Source organism: Erpetoichthys calabaricus, chromosome 13, assembly GCF_900747795.2.
Source record: "Erpetoichthys calabaricus chromosome 13, fErpCal1.3, whole genome shotgun sequence".
NCBI lineage: Eukaryota > Metazoa > Chordata > Cladistia > Polypteriformes > Polypteridae > Erpetoichthys > Erpetoichthys calabaricus.
Genome location: NC_041406.2, coordinates 46,088,778 through 46,108,559, shown reverse-complemented (window position 1 = coordinate 46,108,559; position 19,782 = coordinate 46,088,778). Strand labels below are relative to the sequence as shown.

Below are 19,782 nucleotides of genomic sequence, written 5' to 3'. Positions count from 1 at the left end.
AAAAATTTTAAAAAATTAAAAAAAACAGCAACTTCTTTCACTGACTCTTAGATGCTTGATAAAATTTGAACAACTTACTGAAATAAATACAAATAAGAAACCTCACTAGGCCCTGGGCCACCTCATTGTGCAATGTAATTAAAAGTCACAAACAGAGTGCATAGAAAACAAAATAAATGAAAAAAAACAATACAATAGATACAGATATCAAGAGCTTTCCCACAAACACTGTACATATTTGGTAATAATAATAATAATTCATTACATTTATAAAGCGCTTTTCTCAGTACTCAAAGCGCTAAAATAGTCATGGTCTTCACCTGCCTGCTACTTTTTCCAACAGCCATGACACATTCTTCAGTTAAATGCTGTAGTGAAATCTAAATCCTGAATTTTGCAACTGGAACCACATGCCCCTTTCTAACAAGAAACCCTACAGGAAAACTAGCACTCACCTAAGTCTTCTGAGTTTGCGTTTCTGATGACTAATAAGCTCTATTGCCCCTTCTCCGGACCTAGACATTAAAATTCTACAGGAAACACTGGCTGTTTTGTCACACTTTGCAATTCATCAAAAAATACTGATGCCAATAGCACATACAAGTAAACTGGTGTGTAATGACACAATACATTTCTTCCTGATCTTAAAGATGTCTGTTTATCTCCACTGTCTATATCATTATGAGAGTTTAATTGTGTCTTATGTTACTTACATCATGTACTTTGCAGTGGTGACCAAGAAAAACTTTTAATCTCATGTTTTCATGCAGAATGGTGAGAAAAAAGTTTATGACATAACAGAAGTCAACAGTGACCAACGACAAACGATGTGCAAACATCCAAGGAAAAAAGAAAAAAAAAACTCATGTCACTCACATCTGCTATCCAGTTGCTTGCTAAAATGTGCAAAACAAATACCTTTTTTTGCTGAAATATTGTTAAATAGTTACTTTCAGGATTATTAGAGTAGACATAAACAGGAACCCTCTAGACTCCTTTTTTAATTGAGGACAGGACTCTTGACCAGCAAATGATGGAAAGAGGCATTGTATAGCATTGGTCACCATTGCCTTCTATTATATCATAAACCGCATGAAAACAAGAGGGGTTTTTTTTTCTCGACCACCACTACAAAGTACACAGGGTAAGTAATTTATTGATATTTTTGGCTGGTATTTTCCTTAAAGTCACTACACTTACTACATTACTGAAACTAGCTCTCAGTCTGCATATCCTTAGGCAGTGGGAGAGTTTTGTTGTGATGAGTGATGAAGTCACACAGTACACACCTCATATCTCTCATGTCATGAGTTAGCTCACAAAGTTATTTAAAGGTCAGACTCGTGTAGAGCTGTGAAAGTAACACCAGTACTCCATTCTGCAACCTAAAAACAAGATATTGGCATATGAATGGCAATACTTCTAAACATATTAGCTGAATGACCACAATAAAACTATGTGACTACAAGAGGTGGGGAGGTTGCCAGAAGTGCAGCTGTTTAAAATTTCTAAGTTGTAAGTTTTGTATTTTGTAAATTTTCTACATGCCAATAAATCTGCACTTAATGTACAGCAAATTTTTAAATTTAACATTCCTGCTGGTAATACATGCAACTAGCTTGCTTGCTAATTTAAAGGAACCTTTCTAATAGATTAAAAGTGAAAGTTGCTTATAACATGGTGGTGTTGTACAAACAATGCTACTCCTGCTGTTCATTTTAATAAGGTCATCAGAAAGCTGCAAAATGAATGCCACTGCTAAAATACATGTACAACAAATCATCTAAGATTGTGCCTCTAGCAACAAGCCAGACTTCAAACTTTTACCTTACTTTCTGTCATAAATATCTTTAAGGCATCAAGTTGCCATTCTATTATAAAACAGTAGCTTGGATTTTTCTTTGCTTTTCAAAACATCAAATCATGCATTTTAAAAATGTGAATGCCAAGATGTGTGGGGAAGAAGGGGAAGAGACCTTTCAGTTATTTAACAAGGCAAATAAACCACAAATGAAGAAGTTAAAAGTAAACCAAGAATAGAACGAGGCCTACATGGAAGTAGTAGTCTTTGAAATGCCAGAACCCTATGTTTAAAAATCTCCAAATGAATGAAAAACAGTGAGTCCCTCAAAGACCTCACAGTTATTCCGAGTATTATAACATACTCAAGAAAGATATAAAGTATTGTCAAAGGAGAAAAATGAACCAATGAATGCAACAGGCAGGGCTCAAACTGCAAAATCCATGACAGGATCTTGCAGGGTTGATTTTCTTTTATGAACTACAAAGAAACCAACAAAAGTAAAAAGAAAAGCTAAAGAAAAATTAAGTTTTACTGGAGTAAACGAGTACAAACAAACTATTAAAAAGGCATGCAGTATTTTTAACTAACTTAGCCTTAAATCATTTGAACGAATGAACTAACACTGTATTACTCTCCATTACTTTACACAGCTCCTAATTTTGAAACCTGAATTTAAATATCAAACTGACGGAAGAAACAATCCCTTCTGAGGGTGCCCTGCCACAATATGCCCTCCTGAAAACACTCACTTTCCTGCGGGCTGCAGTTTTATCCTGCAACACAATGGGACTCGAACTATACAATAGGACACTACAAGGACTAAAATATCAGACAATCAATTAAACACCCGAGAGCAAGTGACAACACGGGCTGCTTTTCAGTCATACGTCCAAGTATTTTGACACGGACTCTGGCCATAACCGAGGAAGCTGAGTGAATGCGGACACTGTTCTATGAAATGTGTCAGGATATGCCTGAAGCTGGTGAACTTCACAAGGTCCCCCATCATCCGACCACAGTACGACTCACCCCAGTTCCCGCAAAGACTGCAAACCTGCCCGGTGGCGCTGTGACAGGATGGGGGGTGGGTATCGAAACCTGCCCTGTGGGAAGACTGACAGGTCCCAAAGCCTGATACCCAGGCCCCGCGAGCTTCGGCGAGCGACTCTACCCTCTGACCTGTCAAAGGCAGCGCTTATCAGCTGTGCAGATCTGCACCTTATGTAGTGTACTGTTATGCTTTAAATCTCTCCATGCTTGTGTTACCTTCGCTTTTTTGTGTGCCGCTCTTCTTCCTCTCAGTCAGTCCAAGTTCTGCAATTCAGAAAAAAAATGTAAACACTCCCCGGTCATGCGGACGTGAACGAAGACGTCTGACGGGGAGCATGTGATGCACGAACTGACGCTGCCCTCAACACTGGCAGCGGGTTGGGGGGGAGGGAAGTAAAGTCGAAAAAAGCCGAGGAAAGCCGAGCTGTTGCCGGCGCGACTGGCAGGTCTACAGTCAAGTGTCGCGCTCGCCCCGCCCCCTCAATTAGTCACCAAGCCGGCTGGCTTGTTGCTTCTTGTTTTCTGCAGACAGTATTGTCCCGTGTTGTCTTTTCGCAATCCGGAAGACTCTTTTTTCGAAGTGGAACAAGTGTTAGATGCAACAACTGTGGCGTAACAATTCTATATGATATTCTTGTAAGACTCGATCAGTGTTTAGTACATGCAAAGAGCCGATACGTTTCGGACTTGTGCCGATTTCAGGCATAACTGGATGTGAAAGATTTGTGGCTTGGAAGTTAACCCTGGTTCTTTAAGCAAAGCTAGCAGCGGTTCCTTTTTTTAGAAGCTCCTTGAACAATGGGTTTGGTAGGCCATTAAAAATAATCAATTATAATAATTCATTAATAGTAATAATGAATACATTTGAAAGACCGCCCGATTGTTTGTTTACATTTATTTGCTTAGCAGGAGCATTTATCCGAAACGAGGCACAAAAGAGGTCAACCAATTGGAATATGCATCAGTCAGGGGGACTGTTTGGGAACAACTGTTACAGGGCAAATTTACAAACCTGATGACAAAAGAGACAAAGAGTTCAGAACAAATTACACGCGAAATAAAATGCTTAGGTTACAAAAACTGAGAAGTTCATCCAACATGGGATTCTTCAATACATTGATGGAGTTAGAATTTCGAATGAAGTGGGGAGTGGAGTGGTGGCTAAGGATCCGCACTGGTATCTGGAAGGTTGCCCAGTCAAATCCCATTACTGCCATATGGGATCCTACTCCCGAACTCCATTGGTTCCTTGAGAAAAGCCCTTAACCTGAAAATTGCTCCAGGGGTGCTGTACAATGACGTACACTGCGCTTTGACCTCCAAAGGTCATGTGAAAAGACAATTTCCCCTCTGGGATTAATAAAGTATATTGAAAAAAATATCAGTTAGGAGCTACACATGAAAAGAGTCTAGATTGAAATTTGATGCCATGCACAGGGGGCATTACCAGATGCCTTTCATCAGCAGACATGTGTAGTCAAGAAGGAACATAGGACCTCACAAGTGTCTCCATATACAGTATATATAGGAGCTGATCCGCTGACTACTCTGCAGGCAAGCATCAATGATTTGAAGTTAATAAGTGCCAATGTAGTAAACTGACAAATGAAGTGACATATGGCTGCCTCGACTGGTTGAACACCAGATGTGCCGCTGCATTTTGAATAATCTGCAGCGGCTTGGTGATACATGTTGGTGCTCCTGCTAGCAGAGTGTTGCAGTAGTTCAGACATGACGAGACCAAAGCCTGAAACAGGTGTTGTGCTACATACGCTGTCAGATTTGGTCTGATCTTGTGATTGTTGTATAGAGTGAATCTGCAAGAGCAAGAAACCATTGCAACATGATCAGTAAAGGGCAGCTGATCATTGATGACCACCCCAAAGTGACACACAGACCTTTTGGGTGTTAGTGATAATGAGCCAAGCTGAACAAAAATGGGGTGCTGAATGGACAGACAAGCTGGGATAACAAGACAATCCACTTTTGCCAGGCTGAGCTGGAGAAGGTGTTTCTCCATCCAGGTTGTAATAACAGTGAGACTTGCAGAGATTCTAAATAATACCATGTGGTCCTCTGGAGGGAACAGGAGGTGCAGATGTGTGTGATCGGCAGAGCACTAATAAGCGAAACCATGAGACAGAATTATAGGGCCAAGTGAGAAGGAGTATAGTGAGAGGTATCGGCACCAATCTTTGGGGCACCCCTGTGCTTGCCTGGTGTACCCTTGACCTCTTTACTCACCAGGGGCCTCATGTATAAATGATGAGTATGTACAAAAATGTTGCATATGCCTGTTTCCTTGATCACTTCGAGATGTATAGAAACTAAACTTGGCGTAAAGACATGCACATTTTCACGGATGCTTCACACCATGCGTATGCACTTTTCTGCTCAATTTTGCAAACTGGCGGCACCCAACATCAAAGCAGTGATACTGTTTCTATGTTTTTTTATAGATTCACATCCATGATGCAGGCTTTATCAAATACACCAAAATTAAATGTTATCATTTACAAACTTAAGGAACTTGAATGTAATCATTCTGTAACAATATAATGGTGCATGGAATGGCCAGAATCTTCCAAATCCCACAGCAGATTTAGTGTTATTACTCTCACTGCACCAAAGACAGTATTTTAACCCATTGTATCTATGTGTAGTAACACAGCTGCACAGCAGCTGATCAGAAAGCTCTATAGCGGTTTATGTTGAGCGCGCAGAGGATTATCAGTATACAGCTTCCAGCCCTGTAGGACATTTATAGCACTCGCTGCCTTAGGAAAGCCACCAGAATCTCATGGATTCCACTCACCCATCCCAGAGTCTATTTGAACATCTCCCATCCTGAAAATGCTTCAGAGCCTTTCCTGCATGGTCCTCAAGGCCCAAAAGCAGTTTTATCCCAAGAGCTGTAAACTCACCTAATCAAGTGCCCAGCAGAACTGTTTGTACTTATAATTACAATTACCTCATTGTAAACTTGTCCTACAACTGTAATACTGCACAACCTGAACTATTTTATGAACCATTTGCACCGTCTGCACTATATATACATGTATATTGTACTTATGCTTTCATATTTTATATATTGTCATTGTTTTATATCATATTATTTTTTTTTATCATTTTATAGAAAAATGAGTTTATGGAGAAGCTGCATATTGAATCTCATTGTACCATACAATGACAATAAAGGAATTCAATTCAATTCAATAGAAGAGAGCATGTATTTACAGATGGTTATGACAGGCTTCTAAGTCGATTTAAATTTCCAAGAGTTATCCTCTTGGAGCTGTGTGCTGTTAGAATACTAGGATGTATACTTGATATCATTTTTATGATAAAATGCGGGCGGCATGGTGGAGCAGGGGGTAGCGCTGCTGCCTTGCAGTTAGGAGACCCGGGTTCGCTTCCCGGGTCCTCCCTGCGTGGAGCTTGCATGTTCTCCCCGTGTCTGCATGGGTTTCCTCCGGGTACTTCTGTTTCCTCCCACAGTCCAAAGACATGCAGGTTAGGTGCATTGGCGATTCTATATTGTCTGAATTTCTAAATTGTGTGTGTGTGTGCGTCCCCTGCGGTAGGCTGGTGCCCTGCCCAGAGTTTGTTTCCTGCCTTGCACCCTGTGCTGGCTAGAATTGGTTCCAGCAGACCCCCGTGACCTTGTAGTTAGGATATAGCGGGTTGGATGATGGATGATGAAATACATTACAGTATCTATTAAACATGTGGGGACATAGTGGCGCAGCCACTGGCATTCCTCTGTTTTGACAGAAAGGAGAGGAGAGGGTCTGTAATTACCTACTTGAGATGGGTCAAGTTTAGATTTCTTAAGAAGAAAAGTTATTAGGGCTTGATTGAATAATGTAGAAAAAATGCCTGTGCTGAGTAAGATGTTGATAACATGTGTAACTGCAGAAGTAAGAAAGGGAGAGATAGCCTGGAAGAGATGTAAGGGGATGGTGTCAAGTGGCCAATTAGGGGGCAACTAGAGAGGAGGCTAGAAACATCAGTGGTGGAGAGAGTGAAGAAAGAAGAGAATGTTGTGGTATGTTCAAGCAGGAGAAGGATGGTTTGTATGTGTGATGAAAATTGTCTGCTGATGACAACCACCTTTCCCCGAAAAAAAAGGTCACAAAGTCAACAGCAGTCAAGGAGGCCGAGGGTGACATCTGTGGAGGGTTGAGGAGATGTGAAAGCAGATAATAAGCTATGAATATCAAAAGCATTTAAAACCAGTAAAATTAATTGTTACGATGACTGTAGGTTTGTATTGCGTACTAAACGGTAAACTTAGACACCAATGATAGATAAGGCTATTTTGGCATCCCATCCAGAGCTTGTTCCTAACCTAAAAAATTTACAAATATCTAACTAGGTACTTATGTTTCATCTTTAAAATGAGTGGACATCAATCTGTGATGACATAATGTCCAGATATAGTTCCTTGTGTGATGAACCTTGACCCTGGAGACACTCAGTTAAATTAAGAGGTTTAGAAAATGGATTGATGCATTCTAGAAACACATATCGTAAATTAATAAAAAAAATAAATCAACAAGTTATTGACTTTAGTCCAAACAAGTAACTAAAAGTATACAGACCCTTAATTCAGTACTTTGTGCAAGCCACTTTGACAGCAATTACAGTTTTACAAGAATAGCTGTGGCTAGTTTGTTAACTGTTCCTTATGAGCCATCCATCCATCCATTTTCTAAACCTGTTTTATCCTGAGCAGGAATACAGGGAACCTGGATACTATCCCAGTAAACATAGGGCGCAAGGCAGGAACAATCCTTGGATCATTCATTGTTAAATGAACATGTTCATTATCAGGCTTTACTCTAATTCTTTGTGTGTGTCATGGTCTTTCCATTGCAGCATTCATTACAGTATTATTCTTGATGTTGTAGTGAATTGGCAACAATTACGTGCAGCTTTTCACAATAGACTACCTTATTATGTTTTCCATTCTTCCATCCATCCATCCATTTTCCAACCCGCTGAATCCGAACACAGGGTCACGGGGGTCTGCTGGAGCCAATCCCAGCCAACACAGGGCGCAAGGCAGGAACCAATCCTGGACAGGGAGTCAACCCACCACAGGACACACACACACACACACACAAACACCTACACACCAAGCACACACTAGGGCCAATTTAGAATTGCCAATCCACCTAACCTGCATGTCTTTGGATTGTGAGAGGAAACCGGAGCACCCGGAGGAAACCCATGCAGACACGGGGAGAACATGCAAACTCCACGCAGGGAGGACCCGGGAAGCGAACCCGGGTCTCCTTACTGCGAGGCAGCAGCGCTACCACTGAGCCACCCTCTTTTAATATTATTATTATTATTATTATTATTATTATTGTCTTTGAGGTGTAGCCTTAATGTTAGCATCAGAAAAGTACAAAACTTCATCATGAGTTCCAGTTTGCAGCGTGTCATTAAGTCAAGACATCATTCATTCTCAAATATGAACTACTTTTCCTAGCTGCGAGTGCATATAGGTTGGGGAGCATGCAATGATAGCATGGGACAAATTCTTATGCTGGTCAGACTTTTAGTATAGTTTCTAGCAGTAATTCTGAGATGCTTGATAAAGGTGGGCCTAGTACTGGGACTGTTGGTCTTTTAAAATTACACTCAACAACAACTTTCCTAGGTACACATAGACCTCCAAACAGTTAATCATAGCTGGTGCTCAACTTATACAACCTGCAGGTAGGGTCAAAAAGTTACGTGGTTGCTCATCCATTAGAATGGGCAAAGTGTACATTCTAGAAGAGGTCAGAGTAGAATAGCCAGACTTGATGAAGGTAGTGGAAAGACTAGAAATAAATAAATGACAGCTCTTTACAACATTGGTGTTATCTCTGCTGAGAAATCACTAAGGGTGCTGTTTCTCTTCTTAGCCTCCATCCTCCCAGAGATGGCACAAATGGGACAAAGACCTAAAGCCATCAGATTACATGGAACAAGTTCTATTGGAAGCATCGGAGCTGGGGGGTCCTCTACAGCGCATCTTCAACCTGAGCCTGGAACAGGGGAGAGTCCTGAGGCTTTGGAAAACATCTTGCATCACCCCAGTCCCAAAGGTATCACGTCGTAGTGAGCTGAATGACTTCCGGCCTGTTGCTCTGACATCACATGTGATGAAGACCATGGAGAGGCTGCTGCTTCACCACCTGAGGCCACAGGTTCAACACGCCCTCAACCCTCTGCAATTTGCATATCAGGAGAAGGTGGGAGCGGAGGATGCCATCATCTATATGCTACACCGATCCCTCTTCTACTTGGACAGAGGCAGTGGTGCTGTAAGAATTATGTTTCTAGATTTCTCTAGCGCCTTAAACACAATCCAACCTCTGCTCCTTAGGGACAAGCTGACAGAGATGGGAGTAGATTCATACCTGGGGCATGGATCGTGGACTATTTTAAAGACAGACCTCAGTATGAGCGTCTTGGGAACTGCACGTCTGACATTGTGGTCAGCAACACAGGAGCGCTGCAGTGGACTGTACTTTCTCCGGTCCTATTCAGCCTATATACATCGGACTTCCAATACAACTCGGAGTCCTGCCACGTGCAAAAGTTCACTGACGACACTGCTATCGTGGGCTGCATCAGGAGTGGGCAGGAGGAGGAGTATAGGGACCTAATCAATGACTTTGTTAAATGGTGCAACTCAAACCACCTACACCTGAACACCAGCAAAACCAAGGAGCTGGTGGTGAATTTTAGGAGGCCCAGACCTCTCATGGACCCCGTGATCATCAGAGGTGACTGTGTGCAGATGGTGCAGACCTATAAATACCTGGGAGTGCAGCTGGATGATAAATTAGACTGGACTGCCAATACTGATGCTCTGTGTAAGAAAGGACAGAGCCGGTTATACTTCCTTAGAAGGCTGGCATCCTTCAACATCTGCAATAAGATGCTGCAGATGTTCTATCAGACGGTTGTGGCGAGTGCCCTCTTCTACGTGGTGGTGTGCTGGGGAGGCAGCATTAAGAAGAAAGACGCCTCATGCCTGGACAAACTGGTGAGGAAGGCAGACTCTATTGTTGGCATGGAGCTGGACAGTTTGACATCTGTGGCAGAGCGATGGGCACTAAGCAGGCTCCTGTTAATTATGGAGAATCCACTGCATCCACTAAACAGTGTCATCTCCAGACAGAAGAGCAGCTTCAGCGACAGACTGCTGTCAATGTCCTGCTCCACTGACAGACTGAGGAGATCGTTCCTCCCCCAAACTATGCAACTCTTCAATTCCACCCGGGGGGTAAACGTTAACATCATACAAAGTTATTATCTGTTTTTACCTGCATTATTATCAATCTTTAATTTAATATTGTTTTTTGTATCAGTATGCTGCTGCTGAAGTATGTGAATTTCCCCTTGGGATTAATAAAGTACTCTATCTATCTATCTATCTATCTATCTATCTATCTATCTATCTATCTATCTATCTATCTATCTATCTATCTATTTCTGCATTAAACAGAGAACCCCATTTAGCTATATGGAGGTCTGGCCACTGGTTTGCAATGGTGCATTCTTGCACAACAGCTCTCTCATTATGTTAATATGTCAGCAGTTACAAGTGTGCCAAAGGACATCTCTGAATGTCCAATATATCAGATCACAAAGGGCTGGCCTACAGCAGTAGAAAACCATGCTAAGTTCCACTCAAGTGAGCTAAGAACAGGAAAGTGAGGCTGGAATGGGCAGATGATCACCAAAACCAGAGAGGTAAAGATAAGAAAGTGATTCCTCATCTGAAAACACTATGAACTCTTGGATCTGCCCTGCCTTATGTCAATAATGCAGGCTGGTGGTAGTAGTATAATAGTGTGGGGAATGATTTCTTAACAGTTATTAGATCTATCATGACTCACATTTAGAGACTTATAAAACAATTCTATGTTTAAGGACTATACTTCTGTTAATTATATTGTAAATCAATCTATTTTATATATGTTATGTAAGTGTATTATTTATTTTTGTATACTGTTTATTCAGTATTATTCTTATCTAACGTTTAATTTTTTTTTTGCTTGTAACTATTACTTCGACATCTTGCAAAGCACTTTGAGCTACATGATCTGTATGAAAATGTGCAATAGAAATAAATGTTATTATCTTCATCTAATATAGCAATTTTAGATGAGTTGGAACATGATGTTTGCAGAATGAATGTGTGGGAGAAAAATCTGTGGAAACTGCATGATACTGTAAATTGCGTTCTCAAGTCATATAGAGGATAGTGGCAATTAGGGGAACTACAGATCTTGAGATGACTCTCTTTTAAAGAGATAGGTAAATAAAGATTGATGAGCTATGTTTAGCTGAATGTTCTGCTCTCATCAAAATGTTTCTTATGTTTTGTTTTAGGAGTAGACTTGAGGTGATCCTGAGGTTGTTTAATAAGTTGCTTATGTTGTAGTTCAGTATTTTTTAAGTTGAGAGCATAGGCAAAACATGTCACCAAAGGCAGCAGCTGCTTAGTATGCAGCATATATAATCAAACATTTGCACATCACAGTCATTTATACTGTAAATGTTTATGCAGACTTTTGATTTTTTGCTATATCTACATATATATATAGCCACAGTACCTGTCAAAAACAAGTAATAGAATAATCAAAACATTTTTGCTATCTCTTACCCTGCATGTATACCTTCAGTTCCTTTCCTCTGTATTTGTGTGTGTGAATGTCTCTTATTCGGTGCTCCCTCTCTCGAGCACGTTCCCATAAAACCTGCTCCTCAGACTCTGTCATTATTTTCAAGGTATCTTTCTCACCTCCTGTCCAGTTTAATACGTACTGTCTTTGAAGGCAATTCTCTCAGCATGCCTCATATGCCTTTACTCCACCTTATGCATCTCAGACTCACACTTCCTCTTTTCTCATATCACAAAAGCCAAACTGACCAATCACACCAAAGCCAAACTGACTAAACATATTGCCCAGAGGATCTGAACACACAAACCTTAGTGCTTTATTATATAGTACTAGGGGGCTTCGCCCCCTGCTCGCTTTGCTCGACAAACCCCCGTGTTTGATTTTCCGGATACACACTTTTAAGATTTTTTTTTCTTTGAATTGTTGTTACTTCATTAGTTTCACTTTTATTTCAGAACTTCTGTAAAAACAATATTTGGAATGTTTGGAGTCCCAATATGCTGAATCTTTTAAATGAGGTCAGTGAAACATGTGTTTAATGACTTTGTACCATAATTCAGGATAGGTTTCTCTGTTTGGCATTTTAGCACAGACAAAACAATCTACATCATCAGCAGTTAATAATTTTTTTTGCAAAGTAACCAATAAATGCATGTGAGGTAAACCCCGTTTTTGAAATTCTCTGACTTAAACTTCAAAGCCTTACAATATTTACATTCTTCTGACATATCACCTCTGTCCATATATTCGATCTCTATTCGCCTTTTCTTTATTTCTCTGAGTAATAATTTCTCTTGTTTTGCAGTAATGCAATGTTTACTGTCTTTGTTTTGACACTGTCGTTTTTTTCTGCCTTCATATTCTGTATCTTACTCAGCATGTGTTTCGCGCCTATGTGTTTTTTGAGTCTTTTGAATTCCAGTTTTCATTATCTCTAACCTACTCTGCATGTGTTTGGCCCCCTTGTTTTTTAACCTCTTTATGATGTTTTACTTTGTTTTCTACTCTGTCTTTTATTTCTGACCTTGCTTTGTCCTCCTTTTTTTTCAATGACACCTGGTCCGTGGTGATTATTTTCCCTTTTTTGAGTAATAATTTCCATTTGTTTGTGCTACTGTTATCTTTACTTTCTTTTTTTATATTTTCTAATTTTCCTACCTTCATATTCTTTAACTTTCTCCACATGTGTATCGTGCCAACTTTTTTTTTGAGCCTTTTGAATTCCACTGCTTTCATAATCTCTAACCTGCTCTGCATGTGTATAGCGCCAACGTTTGTGAATGAAGTTCTACTTTGTCTTTTACTTTGTCTTTTACTCTCTGTTTTTTAATTCTGAGCCCAATTGGACGTGCTTTTTTTTCAATTCCACTTGTTCTGGGCTGATAATTACTTTACTTATTTTCTGAATTTACACCTAGATTATTCTTTTTTTTTTGCTCTTTTTTCTCTCCAATGCTTTTGAGTCTCTTTCCTCCGCACTGCTTTCTTCTTCGCTTAGTCTTCGACGTTTCATTTATAACGTATTGTCCTTATACACTTTATATGTGCTGAGACCCTGGATCTGTGTATGTTCAAATCCTTTAGATGAATGAATGTTTTGCTGCCCATTGTTTTATTTGATATAGGTTGTAAGTAGGGCGTGTCTTGCAAGAATCTCATGTTCTATGTCATCACGAGACGATCCTGGGTCAATCTCTTGGCACAAAGTCTCATGTTTAAGGTCCCCGTGAGACACTCCGTGGCCATTCTCTTTCGTCTCGCAGGTCTTTTAAGTGTCTTCCATGATCTTAACGTGAAGATCATGTCTCGTCTCCCATCTTTCTCTCCCAGGATTTTTTTTTTATAATAGAGATATACATATATATAATATATATATTATATATATTGTCACACATGTGTGATTGGAAGACAACAATTGCAAGGCTCAGCAATATTAATAAAGTAGTAATTCCACCCTGAGTCGAGGGTTAGCACAGCTGCCTAAACTTTTTTCCTCCTTTGTCCTCAACAAATCTCATGGCCAGCAGCACCAGTGATGCCACTTCTGGGTGATGGTCCTCTGACCCTGCCCCTTTCGCTCTGGCGTTCTCATAAAGGAATCCATCTTAGGTCTGTCTGTTTTCACATATGAAAAGACATTACTTGTTGTTTTGCAATATCACTCTGTTTTGTCATCAATAATATGGGGTTCACATTCAAGGTGTGCCTACTCATCATAATATCTGTGTTTTTCTTTTTTTTCTTTTTTTTTATTTTATTGATTTTATTGTAATCATTCCATACAAATAGATCAATTTTTACAAAAAAATAGGATTGAAAACAAATCAACCCCACCCCTGAGAAAGAGAGCATGGCCAATGGAATAAAACTTAAAAATAGTAAAAATAAATAAATTGATGAGTTTAATAGGCAGATACAGGTAAATGGAGAAGAAAAGGAAATGGGGAGAGAATCTACTTCCTCAGTGCTTTAAGAGCTTATTCTAAAATATTATTGATTAGATCCTGCCATGTTTTGAAAAAGTTCTGCACAGATCCTCTAAGTGAGAATTTGATTTTTTTCCAATTTCAAATAATATAAAACATCAGTTACCCACTGACTTAAAAGAGGAGAGTTAGGATTCTTCCAGTTTAGCAAAATAAGTCTGCATGCCAATAGTGTAGTGAAGTTTGTTTGTCCTTCTCCATTTTAAGCCCATCTGGAAGGATACCAAACAGAGCTGTTAGTGGATTAGGAAGGATTATGACACCAAGGCTTTCTGAAAGGCACTTAAAATTTTTTGTCCAGAATGATGTTAATTTGGTGCAGGCCCAAAACATGTGACGCAGTGAGGCTGGAGCTTGATTGCACCGTTCACAGGCTGGATCTTGCCCTGGAAACATTTTGGACAATTTCAAGCAAAACAGATGTGCTCGATATATAATTTTGAGATGAATAATTGTATGCTTTGTGCATATGGAGCTCGAATTAATTCTCTGCATTGCTACCTTCCACTCCTTTTCAGATATGTTGAGTGAGAGATCCTTTTCCCATTGTCCTCTTGGATCTTTGAAAGGGACTGTAAAATATTTTTATATATTGCAGAAATGCTGTCTGAGTCCTTTGAGACTGAGCAATATTTTTTCCAGTACTGTATAGAGGAAGGTGGGAGATGGGGAAAATCGGGCAGGTTCTGTTTGACAAATTTTCTCATCTGAAGATAGTGAAAGAAATGTGTTGCTGGAAAATTAAATTTGGATTGTCATTGTTCATAGGATGCAAAGATGTTCTCTATATAAAGGTCTCTAAGCAATTTAATTCCAAATGTTTTCCAGATATTAAAAACTGCATATGTTTGCAAGGGTTGGAAAAGGTGGTTCTCATGCAGAGGTGCCACAGATAAAAGATTCTGCATCTTAAAATGCTTTCTACATTGGTTCCATATTCTGAGTGAGTGAAGCACTTATTGGGTTATTAGTATATTGGCGATAACTTGCATTTTTTAGGGCACAAAGCATGGAATATAGAGAAGAACTGCAGGATTTTATTTCTATTGCGGACCAAGCCTGTGCATGTTCATCTATTTGTATCCAGGTTTTTATGGCTTGTATATTTGCTGCCCAGTAATAAAACAAAGTTGGGTAGAGCCATGCCACCTTCTGTCTTAGGTCTTTGTAGGGTTGCTCTTTAAATATGTGGATGTTTTAGGTTCCATATAAATGAGGTTATGGTTGAATCTAATTGCTTAAAGAATGATTTATTGATGTATATTGGAATGTTTTGAAATAAAAAGAGAAGCTTAGGAAGGATATTCATCTTAACAACGTTAATTCTTCCAGCTAGAGTGAGTGAGGGTTGACCATCTATACAAGTCTTGCTTAATTTTTTCCATACAGACGGCGAAATTTTGTTGATAAAGAGCTTTATGTTTACTTGTGATATTTACCCCTAGGTATTTAAACTGATCTGCAATAATAAAAGGGAAGGTGTCCAATCTAATATTGTATGCTTGAGAATTCACTGGAAAGAGCACACTTTTATTCAAATTAAATCTGAGACCAGAGATCTTTTGAAATTCTGTAAATGCTGTTAAAACTGCAGGCACAGTATTTTGTGGGTCTGATATATACAAAACCATATCATCTGCATGTAAAGAAATTTTCTGTTCAAGTCCTTCTCTGATAATCCCCTTTATCTGATAAGCATTTTGACAGTGAACTGCCAGAGGTTTAATGGCGATTGCAAATAGCAGTGGTGATAAGGGGCATCCTTGTCTGGTACCACGTTCTAGTTTAAAGTAGTCTGAACAAATGTTGTTAATACAAACTGAAGCTTCTGGATTGGTATACAGTACTTTGATCCATGCACAAATATTCGGGCCAAAACCAAATTTCTCTAATGTAGAGAAAAGGTAGTTACATTCAATCATATCAAATTCTTTTTCTGCATCCAACGATAATAATATCTCTGGGGTGTTTGACTTTGCAGATGAATATATTACATTAAACAGGTGTTGGAGATTGGAAGCTAAGTGTCGGCCTTTAATAAATCCAGTTTGATCTTGTGATATTACTGAAAGCAGCACTTTCTCCATCCTTCTAGCTAGGACTTTGGAGAGTATCTTAACATAATTATTTAGAAGTGAAATTGGTCTGTATGATGCACATTGTAATAAGGCCTTGTTTTGTTTGGGAAAGATGGTGATTAATGCTTGGTGAAAAGTTTGAGGTAGAATTTGATTGTCTCTAGCTTTTGTAAATGTTGCTATTAAGAGGGGAGCTAGCTGAGTGGAGAATATCTTATAAAATTCGACAAGGTAGCCATCAGGACCTGCTGCTTTCCCGCTCTGAAGTGACTTTATAGTATCTAGTAATTCTGATAGCGCCTGAGGTTTATCCAATTCCTCTACAATAAAAGTATCTATTTGTGGTATTTGTAATGAATCAAGAAATGCATTAGATTGTGTGTTGTCTTCTTTGAGCTCAGTAGAATATAAGGATTTATAGTAGTCTTTAAATGTGTGCATTATATTTTTATGGTCAATGATTTTATCTCCGTTCATGTTGGTGATTGCTGGGATTGTATTGCGAACTTCTTGCTTTTGGATTTCTTGAGCTAAGAGCTTATTAGCTTTCTAATAGTAATGATGTCTTGATTTAAAAATGAGTTGTTCAGTTTCTTTGATTGTTAAGAGGTTGAGCTCTGAATGCAAAGCCTGTCTTTTCCTATGAAGATCCTTGCTTGGACATCTGGCATGTTCTTGATCTATTCTAGTAATTTCGCTGGTTAGCTCTGATACCTTCTTGGTTTCTAATTTATTTCTTTGGGAAAGATATGAAATAATCTGTCCTCTTAAGAAGGCCTTTAGAGTTTCCCAGAGTATTCCTGCAGAGACCTCTGAGGATATATTTGCCTCTAGGAAGAAACTGATTTGTTTTCATATAAATTCTGTACAGTTCTCATCTGCTAATAGAAGTGGGTTAAGACGCCATCTGCAAGATGAGTATGTGGGGCATAATGATTTCAGCTCCAAGATCAGAGACGCATGGTCAGAAATAACAATAGCGTCATACTTGCAAGATTTAATCGCAGGCAAGAAATTATTATTTATAAAGAAATAATCAATTCTTGAGTAGCAATGATGCACTGGTGAGTAGAAGGAATATATTCTTGAGTTTGGGTTTAGAAACCTCCAGGGGTCTGATAAGTTGTGGTCAGTTAAAAACTGTGCAATTGTCTTTGCAGTGTTAGATGTCACCCCCCCGACCCACCCCCCCGTGACAGAAGACCTATCTAAGAGTGGATTTAAAACACAATTAAAGTCCCCAGCCATTATAATTTTATGAGTGTTCACATTGGGAATAGATACAAATACATTTTGCATGAATTCCCTATCATCGACATTGGTTCATAAACATTTATCAAAATCACAGTTAAATAAGTTGCCCATGACAATCACATATCTCCCTTCAGGATCAGATACTACATCTGATGCTACAAATGAGACTGTTCTATGTATGAGAATTCCCACACCTCTAGTTTTCTTTGTAAAGCTGGAATGGATCATTTGGCCAGTCCAGTCTTTTTGCAGCCAGAACTGATCTTTGCTTAATAAGTGGGTCTCCTGTAAAAATACTATTTTAGTGTTTAGACCTGTTCAGTGAGAGAATACATTCTTTCTCTTTAATTCGTGATTCAGGCCTTTAACATTCCAGCTCACAAAGTTAACTTTCACATTATGGAGACATTGATTCTGAATTTTTGATGTCATTTTGTAGTCTTAACTGGAAATAAGACAGCTTTAACCTTAATTTCCAATTTTCCCCAGGAGTTATTGCCATGCAGTCTATTGTTACGTTGGTAATTATAAGGCTTGTTCTCTTTCTCTCCCCCCCTTATGCTCCCACCCCCCCATTTTGCCTCCTCACGTGAGGCTGGACCCCACTTCACAAAGTCCCAGTCCTCTGACATACGTAGAGACTGAGCACGTCCAAAACAAAACAAGCACCCCAGCAGCAGCATTTGAGGATTAAAAAGTAGAGATACCTATTGCCGATAAAGTCTAAATACTATAAGCATAAAATACAATCTTCAACAGTCTTGAAATATTAAACAAACAAAAAAAATAAAAAAGAAAGAAATACTTTAATTTCTTCAACACATACGCGTGTACTTGTAATTAAAACATAAACAAAAAGTGGCCGAAAAGAAAAAAGAATGTATAATTATGGTACCCGTATCATTGCAAGCAGATCAGACAGCAGGTAATATCTTCTTGCCATACCATGACAGGATGTGACTCACTATCATATTTCAAAAAAGCGTCAGGATCAGTTTTCTTAATTCCTTTTCTGCTTCCTCCATGGAGGAGAAGATGTGATATTTGTCTTGAATATCCACTTTCAGTTTGGCAGGATACAAGGGGCTGTATCTGATATCGGCTTTAGGTAACCGCTGTTTAATGTTGTAAAAAGCTGCACGTTTAGCAGCTGTTGAGGGTGAGAAATCAGGGAAAATACAAATGTGGTTACAGTGGAACCTCGGTTCACAAACGTCTCTGAACACGTACAAATCGGTTTACGACCAAAAAGTTCACCAAACATTTGCATCTGTTCACGACCACACACTCGGTATATGAACAGGGCAGTTTCCCTTTTGGTTTGTGCGCGCCTATGATTTCCACATGTGTTCAGTCTCTCCCTGTGCATTCCCTGTGCAACTAGAGAGAGAGCAAGAGAGAGCGCGACACACACACACACAGGTGCGCGAGAGAGAGACACAGACACACACACACACACAGGCGCGAGAGAGAGAGAGAGACACACACACACACAGGTGTACGAGAGAGACACATACACACACACACAGGCGCGAGAGAGACACATACACACAGGCACGCAAGAGAGACACACACACACACACACACAGGCGTGAGAGAGAGAGAGAGAGAGAGAGAGACACACACACACACACACAGGCATGCGAGAGAGCGAGCGAGTGAGTGACAGAGAGGGGGCTGGATGCATAAGGCAGAGAAGCCAGTTAAAGAATGCACGCGGCTTGTTTTTGTTTTCACTTCTGTTTACAGAGATCGGTTCGTAGCGTGCATTGTTGCAATGTTACTTTTCTTTGTGGTTTTTAAAATGTTCATTTTTTCCCTGTGCTTAAAACTCATTAAAAAAGTGTTTTTAACGAGCAGTTCGTAGCGCTATAGCGTGAACTCTTGCAGTGTTAGTTTTCTCTGTTGTTCAAGGTTTTCTCAGTGTTATTCAATGTTTTTACATTTAGTTTACTATTACGTTGTGCATTCTATGGTATAATTTAACTATATTTGTGCTTAAAAACTTAAAAAAATATATATTTACATACAGTTCGTACAGTCTGGAACGGATTAATTGCATTTACATACAATCCTATGGGGGAAATTGCTTCGGTTCATGACCAAATTGGGTTACGATCAGAGTTTTGGAACGAATTATGGTCGTGAACCGAGGTTCCACTATATTTTCAAATATAATCTCTTGTTTGTGTCTGAGAAGCGCCATTACATTAAGCTTAAATTGTAATCTCTCGAAGCGGACAATTAAAGTCCTAGGTTTAGAGGTATTTGATCCACGTATGCAATAAGCTGCCGCTACCTCAGTATCTGACTTAAAGTTCTCTCCAATTATTTTTGAGAATAGTTCATCTACGAGTTTCACTGGGTTTGGACTTTCACGATTCTCAGGTAGACCTTCGATTCTAATATTATTC

General features: G+C 39.4%; 1 protein-coding gene across 5 annotated transcripts in view; it reads right to left on the bottom strand.

The window, feature by feature from the left end:
* tbc1d5 (TBC1 domain family, member 5) overlaps positions 1–3,207 on the bottom strand; it is a 637,433-nt gene extending 634,226 nt beyond the window's left edge. For 3 of the 5 annotated variants that reach the window (XM_028818192.2, XM_028818195.2, XM_051935905.1), the window contains exon 1: positions 3,071–3,207. The gene's annotated coding sequence lies outside the window, so the exon portion shown is untranslated. Of the gene's footprint in view, positions 1–2,833; positions 2,986–3,070 lie in introns of those variants that run through there. The other 2 variants (XM_051935903.1, XM_051935906.1) reach the window with 2 other exon arrangements.
* Between the last annotated feature and the right edge of the window lie 16,575 nt (positions 3,208–19,782).